The sequence below is a fragment of the Oryctolagus cuniculus genome, chromosome 14 (genome assembly GCF_964237555.1).
Source record: "Oryctolagus cuniculus chromosome 14, mOryCun1.1, whole genome shotgun sequence".
Lineage (NCBI taxonomy): Eukaryota > Metazoa > Chordata > Mammalia > Lagomorpha > Leporidae > Oryctolagus > Oryctolagus cuniculus.
This window is the reverse complement of record NC_091445.1, coordinates 64,835,903-64,853,016: the sequence shown is the minus strand read 5'-3', so window position 1 is coordinate 64,853,016 and position 17,114 is coordinate 64,835,903. Positions and strand designations below refer to the sequence as shown.

At 43.4% G+C, this 17,114-nt stretch overlaps 1 protein-coding gene and 1 pseudogene across 2 annotated transcripts in view; both read left to right on the top strand.

The window, feature by feature from the left end:
* Positions 1-4,484: 4,484 nt before the first annotated feature.
* The window catches only part of DAB2 (DAB adaptor protein 2), an 83,064-nt gene continuing 70,434 nt past the window's right edge, over positions 4,485-17,114 (top strand). The window contains exon 1 of one of the 2 annotated variants that reach the window (XM_070056666.1): positions 4,485-4,741. The gene's annotated coding sequence lies outside the window, so the exon portion shown is untranslated. The remainder of the gene's footprint in view (positions 4,742-17,114) is intronic. The other variant, XM_070056667.1, reaches the window with a different exon arrangement.
* LOC138845183 (centromere protein W pseudogene) lies at positions 10,080-10,560 on the top strand (annotated as a pseudogene).

Genomic DNA, 17,114 nt, shown 5'->3' with positions numbered 1-17,114 from the left:
GTCTCTCCCTGTCTCTCTGCCTCTCAAATATATACCCCTATAATATGTATTTTTGTAAAATAAGTAAATGAATGACTATTTTGCTGCAATCCCCTCTCCATGTGTTTCCTGACTGTCCTCCTCAGAGACCCCTTCTTCCTTGTTCTCAATCATGTGAGAGCTGATCTCAAGACCTTACACAGGCCTCCGTCCTGGGATTTCCCTTTGTCCCTCTCCTACACTGAAAACACTCCTTCTTGAATCCTGGGTACCTTTTTCTTTTTTCTTTTCTTTTCTCTTCTTTTTTTTCCTCCTGAAGTATATTTTCTAATACCTTCCTAAATTAACAGACATAAATTTTCTGAAAATTTCTTTATTCTAGTCATTTCAATTAGTCTCCATGTGTCTGAGTTTGGCCAACTAGTTCCAATTTGGCTTGGTTACAAAACTCTAGGTTGCAATAATTTTCTTTCACAATATTGAGAGTATCTCCTCATTTTCTAACATCTGGTTTTAATGTTTGGGAGTGTGATTTCATTTCTAAATTTTATTCTTTGAGTGTTAATCTCTCTCTCTCTGGAAGTGTATCGGATCTTTCCCACGGTCACAGTTTTTGATGAATTTTAGTGCGAGTCTTTTTCATTCATTGTACTGAATACTCTGTTTCATCTTTTCCATCTAGAAGCCTATCCATCAATTTGGGTAAATTTTCTTGAGCACTCTATGATTTTCTCCCTCTACTTCTGTTCCTGAAACTCTCCTTAATAAGGCATTGGGTTTCCTAGACTGATCCTTTAAGATTTGTAACATTCAAATTTTCCATCTCCACTTCTAGGGGCATTCCTAGAATTTATAGTCCATCCCTACTTTCTGTTTTTTATGGGAGAAGTAGATCTATATTATTTGTAACTTCTAAGAAACCTATTTTTTGTCACAGCAATTTATCACTAGTGATGGGTTTATGTGCTTTTCAAATCTCCCCAGGAATATTAGTATTCATTATCCTTGCATCATCTCCAATTTCTTCTCATTCCTTGCTTTTACCTTGTCTACTCTGGCCCCTCTCTTCCATGGCAAGAATGTCCCTTTTCTGATGATCCAAAGTTGTTCCTTTATATTCAAGCATGACACTTGAGAAACTGGTTGAAAGCTCAGTGCCCATGGCCAGGGTTAGCTGACTCCCTGTCCTGGAGATCCTGCAGGAACCTGGCCACTCCATCCAAAGCCCCCCAGTTACAGGTAAGTAGGAGTCTTCCTTCTGAGTGATTCAGTTTTTTTCTAGATAAATAGCCTTCTTTCCTTGTTACCAGCTTCCTTGTTACAGTGTTCTGTGCCTGGGATGGCAAGAGGAACCATGAGCATTAAACTCTTCTAACAGTATCTTTTTTTTTTTTTTTTTTTTTTTTGACAGGCAGAGTGGACAGTGAGAGAGAGAGACAGAGAGAAAGGTCTTCCTTTGCCGTTGGTTCACCCTCCAATGGCCGCCGCGGCTGGCGCGCTGCGGCCGGCACACCGCGCTGATCCGATGGCAGGAGCCAGGAGCCAGGTGCTTTTCCTGGTCTCCCATGGGGTGCAGGGCCCAAGCACCTGGGCCATCCTCCACTGTACTCCCTGGCCACAGCAGAGAGCTGGCCTGGAAGAGGGGCAACCGGGACAGAATCCGGTGCCCCAACCGGGACTAGAACCCGGTGTGCCGGCGCCGCTAGGTGGAGGATTAGCCTAGTGAGCCGCGGCGCCGGCCTCTTCTAACAGTATCTAATAAAAGCAGACTTGTATTGGTTTCCTCGAATTGAGCTGAGTCTCACCTTCACCCTGCACTACAATGAGTGTTTTTTAATCCCCAGCTACTCTCATTCAATTTCTTCAGTGAATAAACTGAAGCTCTGGCCTCCTGTAATAGCAATGGGGAAAGAAGAGTGTGTTAGAGACATTGATGTTCTGTTCGCAGTGGGCTTTAGGGAGTTGGAAGGGCCTGGTTAACAGTGCTCCACTCCTTGGAGAGAGGGTAAGCTTTTATAACTTTGCCATTCACTCTCTGTTATAGCCACTTTCCTCACCTGTTTCATCTACTCAACCAGCTACTTCTGTGGCTCAGCAGAACAAACTGCCTGGCTACAGTTGGTACACTCCCTGCGTGGGCATGAGCTTGGATCCTCTGCACACTCACAACCCAGAGTCTGCACTTGCATCCACATTCCATCATTCAGTATTTATACAAAGAGACTCAAATAATTTGCCCACTGAAGCCTCTCCTGTGTTCTCTCTGTCCTTCTGCGTTTAGTCTTTTACTTACTTACTAACACTTTTGGGGTTCAGAAGAGAGAGAAAGAAGGTAAACATGTGAGCTCAGTCTGTATTCTTGAACTGAGCACTATATATTTGCAATTTAGATTTGCAGTTTTAGCTCAAGTAATTCCTTAGGCTCATGAATGGGATAAAGATATTGTCTGAACCATAAATTAATACACATGATATGAACAGTATGAGAGACATAAAAACAGAACATTTGAAGTTGGAATTATCCTGAAAAAAAAAAAACTGGACTATATGGCCATAATTCCTACCCAACGTCTATTGTCTGCTTTCCATTATTTTATATTTGTGACCTTAAATTTTCCAAAGTCATAAGCTGACATGGAATGCTAATGTCAGAAATGTTGAACCCATGAAACTCTCACTCCTGATTCCAGCTTCCTCATTTGGTCTCTCCAAAGTACTTCCATCAATACTTCAAGGGGTTTCTTTGTAAAATTTCCAATTCAATCAAAAGTTTTAGTCTACATAAAGGTGAAATTTTCACTCTTACCTCAGAAGGACATTTCTTTTTACTTTTTGCATATTTACCACTGCACAAAGTTTTCACTTGTGTTTGTCTCAGTTCTTTAAACCCAGTGCCCACTATTTCTTTCCTCAGTTATTGGTATTCTTCCTTTTCCCTGTAAATTTTCACAAGTGTTCTACCAATGGGGTAAGCGGAAAAGATTGTCAAACACCAAAAGTGTTTATATATATATATATATATATATATATATATATACACACCATATATCCTCCCCAAAGAAGAAACAGGTTTTATTTTAAATCTCTTGGTCAGCCACTGGGGTGGATGGTAAGAACCTGAGGGCATGAAGAGGCCTCAGGTGAAAGTGAGAGGAGATATAAGCAGGTCACCACAAGGATGTGACATCTGGCAAATACAGGGAGAGGAGAGAAAACAGACTTTTAGATTACTTTATATAGGAAGAGAATAGGAATCTGAGAATAGGAAAAGAGTATGGCCAGGCAAGGAAGCAAAGAAGAAGATGTTTACAACCATATGTTGCTTAATGACAACAGTATGTTCTGATAAATGCACCCTTAGGGGATTTCGAGGTTGTTGGATTATCAGCAAGTGCACACACACACACAAATCTCAATGGTAGAGGCTGGTGTGCACGAAGGCTAGATGGTGCAGCCTGGAGCTCTTAGAGCCAAACTGAACAAAACAAGACAAGATTCAATCAAGTACAGGAGAGATGATGCAATCAAAAGCGATGTGTAGAGCACAAGATGTATGTGTATGAGGCCACTGCTGGGATAGCATTGCGCAAGTTTTATGCTAACCGTATTTCTCTTATAAGTAGAAGAAATACTCTCTAAAATAAGGATTAAAGTAGAATACATCCACAAACCAGAAAAACAGCCATTTACTAACAATAGGCGGTGTTATGTGTTGTGCGTAGTTCTGGGTGCTACACTTTCACATAGCTGGCAGTGCAGTAGATTGCTTTACACCAGCATCACCATAAGCACATGAGCTATGCATTGCACCAGGATGTACAGCAGCTCCCACGTCTCTGAACAAATAGAAAATGTTCAGTTCCATTGTAATTTTATGGGACCCCTGTCACAAAGCACATGACTGTGATTATAGGAATGTCTGATATTTAAACTAACATCAAAATAAACATATGTGTTTTGGTGCTAATGTTGTGGCTCAGCAGGTTAAGCTTCAGCTCACAAGGCCAATAATGCATATTGGAACACTGGTTCAAGTCCCACCACTTCTGATCCAGCTTCCTGCTAATCCTCCTGGGAAAGCAGCAAAATGTGGTCCAAGTACTTGGGTCCCTGCCATCAATGTGGGAGACCAGGATGGAGTTCCTGGCTCTTGGCTTCAGCCTGGTCCAGACTGTCTGTTGTGGTCTTTTGGGGAATAAAATAAATATATGCATTTTTAATATAAAATATACAATATAAATATAATAAATACATATGAATGTCTAGAGCAAGGTCAAAATAAATCCTGTTCATTTCCACACACACAAGACTGCTTCAGTCATAAAGGTCTTGGGTTCAGTGGGTTTCATGTGGGTGTGGAGTGAACTGATTAAGGAAGGATGTAGAGCTCAACACAGTACAAAACAGAGATGACAAAGGAGCAAACCATAAGCTGGAAAAAAAAAAATAATCAGCAGAAACGAAAGCCCCAAGCAAGCATTGCCCAGGAAAACTGTAAATCTTCTCTTCTTGAGAATCCTCAGAGGCAGGAAGGAACTCCGGGTTCCCACTCTGAGTTCCGAGTACATCGGCTGACATCTGGGTTAGTTTTATGCAATGTCTCTGAGCCTTCAAAAAATGCAAGCAAAACCTGTAGCTGGCTGAAGGAGGCGGAATTTTATGGCGTAGAGGCTTTTGAAGAGGACCCAACAGAAAAGGCGCTCAACCAAGTGAGGACGCAGTCTATGCCTCGGACAGCCCCCTTTGCTGAGTGTCTTCTGGGGTAAGTTGAACAGCCCTTGGGGACAGGGAAAAATATGGATAAAGCAGTGTAAGGCCTGGAGGGGAGGCTGGACAAGTTGCCCCCTGAGTTCTAGGAAATCCCAAGAGGCCTTGCTTCTAGGAGCACAGCCAACCCAGAACATTTCAGTTTTGCACAAATGTGACTGAAACAAAGCTGATTGAGAATAGAATGCCTCAAAGCTCTGGTCAACACCACATGGTGGTTCCCTATGCCAGTTCAAGCCAGTGACCAGGGAATGGAAGTCTTGCAAAATCTATTCCAGTATTTCCTGTTGGATCAACGCTGTCACTCTCTAAAATACCAGAAAGAGACGTGAACAGAATCCAACGTGGAGAAGCTTCGCACACCAGGACAGAGAGGCCAAGCTGGGAGAGTGGGGTCTGTCAGTAGGGCCTGACTTTTTTCTTTTCTGTGGAGACGGTCTCCTTGCTAAGTTATTCTTTGCACTTAGGATGCTTTTTCATATACAACCTCTAGGGACTTGCATTTCAATTCAAGATGCAGACTTTATTTTAGGAATAAATCAGTAAAAAGGGTCCATACTAACCTGTCATTTTCTTCTATTTTGAAGCTCTCCGTATGGGAGTTAACTTCTCCCAAAAAAAGCGCTTGGAAAAGAATTCCTGGTTAGGCCACGTGCTTTGTCAATGACGTCTGTGGTCAGATATAACATATATAGCCAGCTTTCTTCTTATTGCTTCCTTTTTCACGCATGTTTTTGCTATTTTGGCATCTTTATGGAAGTAATTAAATACTATTTAGTTTCAAGCTGGTGTAGAAACTATGGAGATGGAGAAAATAGGCTCTCACTGAAATCTAACATACACGCACACCCATGCAAACATCAACACAAACACATACGCGGTCAACATTTCTCAGAATAAGTCCAGATAGGTTTTGCTCGAAGGGAGGGAAATGAAAGTCAATATGATTTCTCTTTCATCTGAGCCTTGCTTTCTAATAGAGGCAGCATTCTTGGGAAGCCCAAGTTTCCAGCTTTTACACAGAGTTAAATATTGCAGGGACGTTGTTTCGAGTGTTTTTCAGAATGACTGAAATATTTTCACAGAGTGTCACCTTCCAAGCCATAATTAATGTTTAGAGCTTTAATAGCATGTTGTATTGCTTTAGTAACTTTTATAGGGATCATTTTTCCCCACCCTACCCTCCTCCCAAAATTATAAAGCTGAAAGTAAATCCTGGTATTTAGAACAAAAATTCCTGAAACACTTGATAGTATTTAATTAGTTCCCAAAAGTATTCCCAAGAAGCAGAATGTTTTTTTTTTTTCATAGTAAGTCAGGATTTTAAAAATATTTATTTATTCATTTATTTAATTTGAAAGGCAGAAAGGAAAGAGATATGAGAGTGAGAGAAAGCGAGAGACAGAGACAGAGAGGTCCCCAATCCACTGGTTCACTCCCACAAATGCCCACAACAGCTGGGACTGGACCAGCCTGAAGGCAGGAACTCAATCCTGGTCTCCTATGTGGGAGGAAGGGATCCAAATCCTTGAGCCAGCACTGCTGCCTCCCAGGGTACACATTATTAGGAAGCTAGAATTGGGAGCAGAGTCAGAACTTGAACCTAGACACTCTAATATGGGATGCAGGCATCCCAATGGCATCTTAACATACATTATTATAATTATTATTTAGTAAAGTCATATTTAGAACACTCTCTTACCTACCCATTTTATTTGTTTCAAGACCTAAATGAATCTTCTAACATGCTTGCTAAACAGGTGATACTCTATTTTCAATGGTAGTTGCTTTAAGGGGAGGCATTTGTTCCACCTCTACAGACATACTGTATCACTGATGCAATGATGACATCTTACTCTACCTGGTCTTGCATTTGTGATTTTCAGTAGGATTAAGAAACATGAACTGTTCTAAGCAACCTGAAAATTAAGATCTGTAACCCAGTACATTATCAAAGCATGTCTAGCTTAAAATGATTTATGATTTATGTAATCAATTGGGAGCAAACATGTATTCCATAACAAAAATGTATAGTGATAGCTCTTTCAGATATGGAAGTATTTTATATAACATCTCTGTCATGGTTGATTTTACCACCTTTATAATGATATGCAGGACAGGTATTTTTTAAATGTAAAGAATGCCATTCTTCTAACATGTCATAAAATTAAACATTCAGCAAACTACACCCCAGTCTGGGTACACCCTCTCTCTTTTCTAATAAACTTTAGCCTCCCTCATTATGATTGTATTTTCTTATTAGCTTTTATGTTCTTTAGAGTAAGTATCTCCTATTGTACATATTTTAAGGAGATCCATTTAAAGGACCAGCACTGCGGCATAGTGGCTAAAAAGCCTCTACCTGCAATACCAGCATCCCATACGGCCACCAGTTCAAGTCCCAGCTACTCCGCTCCTGATCCAGCTTCCTGCTAATGTGCCTGGAAAAGCAGTGGAGGATGGCCCAAGTGCTTGGACCCTTACACTCACATGGGAGACCTGAAAGAAGCTCCTGGCTCCTGGTTTTGGTCTGGCCCAGCCCTGGCTATTGCAGTCATTTAGGGAGTGAACCAGAGGCTAAAAGATCTCTCTCTCTTTCTCTCCCACTCTGTCTTTCCCTCTCTCTGTAACTCTACCTTTCAAATAAATAAAATATAAATCTTAAAAAAAAAAAAAAGAACAACCATTTAAGTAAAAGACAAGTCTCTACTTCCTTAGTTAATATACTTCGTATTTCCAAGATTCCTTTTCAAAACTTTTTATTTATTTATTTTCAATTTATTTGAAATGCAGAGAGACACAGGGAAAGGAGAGAGAGAGAGACAGAGAGAAAGAGATCTTCCATCCACTGGTTCACTCCCCAAATGCCCACAACAGGCCAGGACAGGGCCAGGCTGAAGTCAGGAGCCCAAACCTGAATTCAGCCCTGCTGCCTGGGTTGCAGGAACTCCAACACTTGAGCCACCATCTGCTGCCTCCCAGTGTACACACTGCCAGGCAGCTGGGTGAGAAGTGGAGGAGCCAGGACTCAAACCAGGTACTGTGATCAGGGAAACCAGCACCCCAATGGGTGTCTTAACCCCTGTGTCGAACACTCACCTCCCCAAATCCTTGAATGTATGCCATGTTCTGACTTACGTGGAAATTCAGCCTGGAGACTCTAATAAAAACGAACAGTACGAATTCTCCAAAAACACTGTTTCAGCCCACAATGTTTTCCAATCTAAAGGGCAAGTTTTGCACTAGATTCCTATCAGGTTTTAACCTTTCTGTAAGCAGCATTCCTTACCATCCCTGTTCTGTTCCCTCACATTTTTTCCATGCTTGGGTGGAAGGCTGTGTCTCCACGAGTCTTGCTCAGAACTGCTGTGACCGGTGGGCCTTCCTCAGCTAAGAAAAACCAGATGGTCACTTGGACTCTAATCTTCCCCGTCACATCTCTTCTGGGTGATCCTGCTTCACATTGCACGAGGATGCTCACTCAGGGCTGCTTTGGGACTTTCCACCAATGGGAACAAAGGGCAGTTGTCCAGTCTTGCTGGCAGGCATACGTCAGAGGGATCCTACTTTTATGGCTCAAGAAATCAACTTTTTTGGGCAGGGAAGACACCCTAAAGCAAAAGATGAAGACAAAGGGCTGAGTTGTACTGTGTGCTACATAGGGTACCAAATATTTTCCGGCCCCATTAAAATATTTTAGGCAAAAGACAAACAGAAAGCATTATGATTTTACATTTTCATCCTCAAAGATACTTAGATATTTTTAAAAATATATACATCTAGGGAAAAAAACTAAATTGAAAGCAGCTGTGCCAATGGAGACATCATTGATAATTTTAAAACTCTAATATCTGTATCTTTCCTCTTTATCCTTCATCAAATATTTAAGAGATTGTGTCACACAGAATAGTTGAAAAGTCCTTGGCCAGAGTAATAAAAGTTAAGAGAATTCCTGGCCTGCACCCCCTATCAGAGTGCCTGGGTTCACGTCCTGGCTGCGCTTCAGGTACCAGCTTCCTGTCCAGCATACCCTGGAAGGCAGAGGGGGATGACCCAAGTAGTTGCATTCCTGCTTCTCACAGGAGAGACCTGGATATTGATTTCCTGGCTCTCTGCTTTGGTCTGGCCCCGCTCCAGCTGTTGTAGATACTGGGGGAGAGTGAGCCAGGATAGGAAAGATTCTCTCTCTCTGTCTCTCTCTCTCTCTCTCTGTGTGTGTGTGTGTGTGTATCTGCCTTTCAAATAAATAAAAAGTAAACAAAAATATTTTTAAAAATAATAAAACATGCAAATAACACACACTCAGCACCATCTTCATCAAGATGAAAGTTGTTTCCAAACTATCCCCTTTCTGGTTCTGCTCCCTGTTGAAGGTGCTACTCCCACAGGAAGATACAAGACTCTCAATTACACGCAGTGCCTGCGTCAATGTAGAATTGCCTTTTGCGGCCCTGTCCTGAGATACCAAATCTACTCTGAAAGAAAACCTCCTCAGAGCTCTGTAGGTTGGTTTCCCAACTTCCTGAAGCCAGGAGAAAGAAAAGCAGGCTCCGGACATCTCATTAGAAGAGCACATGACAGCAATGCAGGCCTCTTTCTAGGGCTCTGAAGCCAAACAGACTTTGTACCTATTTGTTCTCCTGGCTCCCGCGGTGTGAAGCAGACAGGAAAGATGAGGGGTCATTTTGTAAATCATCTGACTGCAGCCCTGAATCAGTAACCCAAGAGGGGCAAGCACTCGGAGAGCTCGGGAGCATGGCGAGGGGCCCTGGCTGGGCCTTCTGATAAGGCCTGGTGTGCAGGGTCATTAATATGGCTCAGTGGGTCCTTGACCCCAGGAGGCACCTCTCTGGCACACACAGATGTTCGGCTCCACCTGTGGAGGGGAACTGGGAAAATAAAGCTAAACAGTGTCTTAGCCATGGGATGCTATATGATACCTGGAATCTGAATTCTGAGTTTCCAAATGCTGAACAAATATTGAGATTTTCTATTAAAAAAAAAAAAAGAAAGAAATTTCAGTGTAGGAAATTGTCAGAGAGGGAACAGCACAGAAATCCCAGAGTGAAGCTGTGACTGAAGTCCAGCACCGGAGTAACAGGCGCACAGAAGACGCGGAGTGAAGAGATAAAGGGATGAACTCCATGGTAGCACTGATCTTCGGTGATTCATGATGGAGACTTCCATACACTCACAAAAACAGACAGAATTGTATATGGAGCCTACATATACCCGTCACTGCTTGCCTGAAGTTTTGTCTACTTCCCGTCAGTTTCAGGGGTAGGATGCGGTCATTGTGAAGACCTGGACATTTCTGACCAGGGTCTCAGGGACTTGAGGCATGAGAAAGGCCGGGTTGTTCTCGCTGCCCCTGCGGATGTGAGCTTGTTTGTTTGGGGGAGGGGGGAGCAGACGCGGGGGCGAGGAGACCTTGGAAGCCAAGGTGGCTGCTCCCTGAGGGACAGGATGGCGCTGGCCAACACAATCTCCCAGAGGAAGCAAATAAAGCAGCAGGCTCCCCACAGCTTCCTAAGTCGCGTAAGCCTCGCCTTCCTTGGCTGGTGACTTGCTGGTTCATCTGAACTGCGTCTTGTTTACCCATGGATTAGCAGGAGAGCCCAGGACACATGCTGATGTGAAGGCATGTGCAGCCGTTAACAAGGATCCCGTCCTGGCTGCTGCAAAGGTCACTCTGCAGAAGAGCAGAGGTTAGAAGCCGCTTGTTGAACATTACCGTTAGTGGGGCATTGAGCCTTGATCCTAGAGTGGACTGAAATTATGTTTAAAGGAAGGAAGGCGATGGAGGGAGGGAGAGGGGAAGGAAAACATGATTATCTTAGAATTGCACCTAGGAAATACATGAACTCTGTTCTCTTTATACTAATAAATTTTTTAAAAAGTTGAAGAACTTTCTTTAAATACAGTCCCTTATTTTAAGTGGTAACAGGTCATAAAATCACTTTTTATGGATCATTTTATATTCTGAATTAATATTGGGACCGGCACTGTGGCATAGCAGGTAAAGCTGCTGCCTACAGTGCTAGCATCCCATATGGGTGCCAATTGGAGTCCTGGCTGCTCCACTTCCGATCCAGCTCTCTGCTTAGGCCTGGGAGAGCAGTAGAAGATGGCCCAAGTGCTTGGGCCCCTGCACCTGTACGGGAGACCCAAAAGAAGCTCCTGGCTGCTAGCTTTGAATTGGCCCAAGTCCAGCCACTGAGGCCACTTGGGGAGTGAACCAGCAGAGAGACAATCTCTCTCTCTCTCTCGCTCTCCCTCTCTCCCCCTCGCTTGCTCTCTCGTTCTTTGCCTCTGCCGTTCTATAACTCTGCCTTTCAAATAATAATATTTTGAAGATCCTAGTTACAAAGAGTGAGGGAGAGACACAAAGAGAGAGATCCTCCCTCTGGTGGTTCACTCCTTAGACAGCCACAATAGCCAGCACTGGACCAGGCCAAAGCCAGGAGCCAGGAGTTTCATCCGGGTCTCCCACGTGGGTACAGGGACGCAAACACTTGAGCCATCTTCTGCTACTTTCCCTGGTGCATTAGCAGGGAGCTGGACTGAACGCAGGGCAGTCTGGTCTCAAACCAGCGATCGTATGGGATGCCTGTATCACAGGTGGCACCTTTACCCTCTACACCACAACACCGACCCCTGCGTTCTTATTCTGTATTGTTGCTGTTGCAGTATATTTTATATATCTAAAATGAAATGTTACAGAACAAAGCTTGAAGACATGTACTTCTTAGAATTAAGTTAATGGCCGGCGCCGCGGCTCACTACGCTAATCCTCTGCCTGCGGCACCAGCACCCTGGGTTCTAGTCCTGGTTGGGGCACCGGTTCTGTCCCGGTTGCTCTTCCAGTCCAGCTCTCTGCTGTGGCCTGGGAGTGCAGTGGAGGATGGCCCAGGTACTTGGGCCCTACACCTGCTTGGGAGACCAGGAGGAAGCTCCTGGCTCCTGGATTCAGATCCACACAGCGCGCCGGCTGTAGCAGCCACTGGAAGGGTGAACCAATGGAAAAAGGAAGACCTTTCTCTCTTATCTCTCTCTCTCTCTCTAACTCTGCCTGTCCAAAAAAAAAAAAAAAAAAAGAAAAAAGAGTTAAGTTTATGTGTGTTTGGATTTAGCCTGAGTTAACTACAGAACTAATTCAATCTCTGAAGAAAAATGAAATTCAGTCAAATCTAGATGCACCTTGAATACTAATTTTAACTTTTAAATTCCTTCTCAAAGCAACACAATCTACTTTCAGTGTAATGCCAGTGGTCATGATACAATTTTTCAACTGGAAAATGTAAACATCAGCTAGGTATTTTCAAAACCCATCTCCTTCCCTAAACCAAAAAAGAGAAATTACAGAGAAAACTTTCAAGTCACGTGTATCTAACAGATGAATCTCTCCCTGAAAGATTTATTTAAAAGTTTATTGTGTATTATCTAATAAATATTAACTTTTTGTTTTGAATTAATTATAGATTATAACATGAGGTCGCAAGGACAGTCTAAAATTGTCCTGTGTATCGGTTTCCCCTAATGGTTGCATCCTATGTAATTATACTACAGTGTCAAACCCTGCATAATTATAATACAAAATCAATAGGAAACACTATCACACACGGAATGATGCTTGTGCATTTCTATGCCATTTTACCACATGTGTAGAATCATGTTACTACTACTAAAATCAGTATGTACCACTATTTCTTTTTTAAAGATTCATTTATTTATTTGAAAAGCATAGTTACAGAGAGGCAGAGAGGAAAGAGAGAAAGAGAGAGAGAGAGAGAGAGAGAAAGAAAGAGAGAAAGAGAGAGTGTGTGTCTTTTATCTGCTGGTTCACTCCCCAGATGGCTGCAATAGCTGAGTGGAGCTGATCTGAAGCCAGGAGCCAGGAGCCTCTTCTGGGTCTCCCATACAGGTGCAGGGGTCCAAGAACTTGGGCCATCCTCCATTGCTTTCCCAGGCCATGGCAGAGAGCAGGGTCAGAAGCAGAGCAGCCGGGTCTTGAACTGGCACACATACAGGATGTGAGCACCGCAGGCAGCAGCTTTAGCCACTACACTACAGTGGTGGCCCCATCACTATTTCTTTAAAAAAAAAATTTACTTATTTATTAGAAAGGTAGAGTCAGAGAGAGGGAGAGAGCAAAATCCTCTCTGCTGGTTCACCCCCAAAGGCCACAATGGCCAGGACTGAGCAAAGCCAAAGTCAGCAGCCTGGAACTTCATCTGATTCTCCCACATGGGTTGCATGGGTCTAAGCACTTGGGCCACCTTCTGCTGCTTTCCCAGGCATATTAGCAGGAAGCTGGATAGGAAGTGGAGCAGCTGAAACTCAAACCAGCACCTATGTGAGATGGCGACATCACAGGCATTGGCTTAAACCACTGAGCCACAGTGCTGTCTCTTAGAACTATTTCATCCCCACAAAATTCTCCCTCATGCTATACCTTTATAGTTATGCCTCCCCCACCATGGCACCCACCCTGTCCACAACCCCTAACCCCTGGCAACCACATCATCTTTATTGTTTCACCACTCAAGTTAATGTTCTTGTGTTCCATTCAAATTGTTGTATTTATCAGTAGTTTGTTTCTTTGTATTAATGAGTGGTATCCTGTTATGAGAATATACCACAGTTTGTCTAACTATTCACTTAGCAAAGCACATTTGTGTATTTCTAATTTGGGGTTATTACAAATAAAATTGTTATGAATAGTTGTGGAGGGGCTGGTGCTGTGTTGTAGCAGGTAAGGCCTCCACCTACAGTGCCGGCATCCCTTGGGGCGCCCGTTTGAGATCCAGCTGCTCCACTTCCAATCTAGCTCTCTACTATGGACTGGGAAAGCATTAGAACATGGCCCGGATTCTTGGATCCCTGCACCCACGTGAAAGACCCAGAAGAAACTTTTGGCTCCTAGCTCTGGATTGGCTCAGCTCCGGCCACTTGGGGAGTGAACTAGTGGATGGAAGACCTCTCTCTCTCACTCTCTGCCTCTGCCTCTGCCTCTCTGTGACTCTACCTTTCAAATAAATAAATAAGTCTTTTTAAAAAAAAGTTGTAGAAAGGAAAAGTCCAAGATATCATATAATTTCACCCATAATTCATGATACTTCTGTAACATATATATAATGAATTCACACCCTTGACAAAACAAAAAATAATTCCTTAATGTCTTCCAAAATTCTAATTTCTGTCTCAAAGAAATCTCTTCACAACTGATTTGTTGGAATCTGTATCCTCAAGGCTCACAAATTTGCATATCAGAACCTTTCCCACCACACCCCACTGCATTTTCCTAAGGCCGCTCAGTTGTTGGCGTTAGCAGGTCATCTGTGCTATAAAATATGCCAGGTTCTGAATTTGCTGACATCCCTGGTAGTGTCATTTGATTTGATTCTCAACTGTGTATTTTCTCTAAACTGGCAGGTGTATCTCGGGGGTTTCATCAGATGTGGCATACTTCAAGTTGACTTCATAGTTTGCTTCCTACTGCGTTCCACAGAAGTGATCTTTTAAAAAAGCACTGAATCAGGGCAGGTGTTTGACATAGCAGTTAGGGTGCTGCCTGGGATGCCCATATCCTGTATCAGAGTGATGAGGTTCGGGTCCTGGAGATGCCTCCAATTCCAGCCACCTGTTAATGTGCCCCTGGGAAGGTACTGACTGAGCACCCAGCTCCTGACTCTGACCTGGCCTATTGCCAGCTGTTGTAGAGACTTGGCCTCTGAACCAGTGGCTGGGAGATCTCTCGCTCTTGCTGTCACTCTCCCAAATAAAAATAAATATATAAATAAATATTTTTTAAAGTATCGAGTAACCAGAATCAATTTGGTCTCTCTCTATGCCAGTATGGAATATAACAGTATGGAATATAACTCTAGACCTACTAGAAATCAGGTCTTCAAATTAAACAATATGTACTCTTTGTGGTGGGGGGAGTTGTTGTTTTAATGGATCTATATTAGTACAATAACAGACCATGTGTTACTATTATCAAACCAAGGACAAGAGGGACAGCAATAGTTGGGCCAGTTCAGTTGATATTGCCTTCAACAGAGGAGGAATGCCACCCATTGTAGATAAACATTTCTGACCTAGAAGAGTAAGTGAGTAGAGAAGGTTAAGTTGTAATGTTTGAGGACTAGAGTGATTTGCTGACAGTCGTGGGCAGTAAAACCTTAGGGATTCTCTGCTTTGTCAGTGATAGATGCAATGGAGAAAATGCAGGTCAGAGAAGAGGAATGAGCTACTAGGGCAGCAACTTAAATATGATGGTTGGATTAGCCTTCTAGGGCTGCCATACTAAATGACCAAACCCCAAGTGGTTTAAAACAAACTTCTTGTCTAGAGACAAGAAGCTCAAAATCAAGATACAACCAAGGCCAAACTCCCTCCAAAGGGTCTAGGGAAGCATCTGTTCTATGATTCTCCCTTCATGCCTGGGGGCTTCCAACAATCCTAGGTGTTCTTTGGGTCATAGCTACCTCACTCCAATCTCTACCTCCATCATATCACCTTCTTCCCTGTGTGTCTATGTCCAAATTTTCTTTTTTCTTATAAAGACACTGGTGATAGAATTTAGGGCCTGTCCAAATCCATTATGGCCTCATCTTAACTTGATTCCATCTGCAAGCATCCCATTTCCAAATAAAGCCACCTTCACTGGTCTGGGTAGAAAATTTGGAGGCCATCACTTGACCCAGTACAATGATCAAAAAGATACTCTCCTTGAGAAGGTGACATTTAAGCAAATATCTACTTATCTAAAGTAGCTAAGGGACCTAGCCTGTCATGAGTCTGAAGGAAGGCAGTCCAGACAAAGATCAAGTGTAAGGGTCAGAGATATGAATGGTCAGGTGCTCAAAAAACTGCAAGAAGGCCATGTGTCTGGAGGGAGGCAAGTGATGAGATCAGTATGAGCAGATGTTAAAGAGTTCGGGTTGGGGCCAGCATTGTGGCACAGCAGTATCCCATATGGGTGTCAGTTCCATTCCAGCTGCTCCACTTCTGGTCAACCTCCCTGTTAATGTGCCTAGGAAAGCAGCAGAGGATGGCCCAAGTGCTTGGGCCCCTGTCATCCATGTAGGAGGCCAGGATGAAGCTCCTGGCTCCTGGCTTTGGCCTGGCCCAGCCCTAGTCATTGAGACCACTTGGGGAGTGAACCAGTAGATGGAGGATCTCTCTCTCTCTCTCTCCCTCCCCCTCCCATTCTCCCCACCCCCTTTCTCTCTCCCTTTCTCCCCTTCTTTCTCTCTCCCTCTATCTATATCTCTTTCAAATAAATAAATAATTTTTTTTGGTAAAAGAGCATTTATTTTATTTGAAAGGCAGAGTTACATAAAGGCAGAGGCAGAGAGAGAGAGAGAGAGAGAGAGAGAGAGAGAGAAGTCTTCCCTCCACTGGTTCACTCCCCAAATGGCCACAACGGCCAGAACTGAGTCAATCCAAAGCCAGGAGCCAGGAGCTTCTTCCAGGTCTCCCACGTGGGTGACAGAGGCCTAAACACTTGGGCCATCTTCTACTGCTTTCCCAGGCCATAGCAGAGAGTGGGATCAGAAATGGAGCAGTTGGGACTTGAACCAGCACCCATATGGGATGCCAGCACTGCAGGCAGCGGTTTTACCCACTATGCCACAGTGCTGGCCCCAATAAATACATCTTTAAAAACAGAGAAGTTAGAGTAGGGGCTGAAGAGCTTATCAGTACGGCCTTGGAGGCCATTGGTAAGGACTTAGACTCTAATGGAGATGGGTATTGGGAAGAGTTCTGAACACAAGTGTGATGTTATTAGGAATATTCATGAGGCTCACTGTCCATGCTGTCGACTGTCGACCGTGGGAAGGGCAAGAGCACAAGCCAGCACAGGCTATTTCAGTAACCATGTGAGAGACAGTAATTCGCTCATGTCACATGATAGCTTGAAATAAACCGCAGTGGAAGATTTTTGCCACAAAGAAATCAGCATACACAGCAAATGAGGGTTTTTTTTTTTTTTAATTCAGAAATCTAGTTGACCAGACTGCCTATAACTCAACTGAATCACAATAAAATATAAAGGTACTAGAGGAGGTGGAGAGACAAGGGGCATGGGGAGAGACAGGAAGAGGAGACAAAGATTATTAGCAACATGCTGGGCGTGGCTGATGTGGAATGTCAGTTTCTAAACTGCAGGATATTTGCTTGAAGCCATAACAACACAACTTCTCTCCTTGTCAGATAAAGACATCTCAAAGGTCGGCTTAAACCTTTTCTGGATGCTCAGGAAAGAACTGCACTCCAAGTAAGAAAGAGCTTACAGTCCAAGTAAGCATTTTCAGCAGTGGCTTGGAGAATTCTAGACTCACTTTACCCCCTCCCAA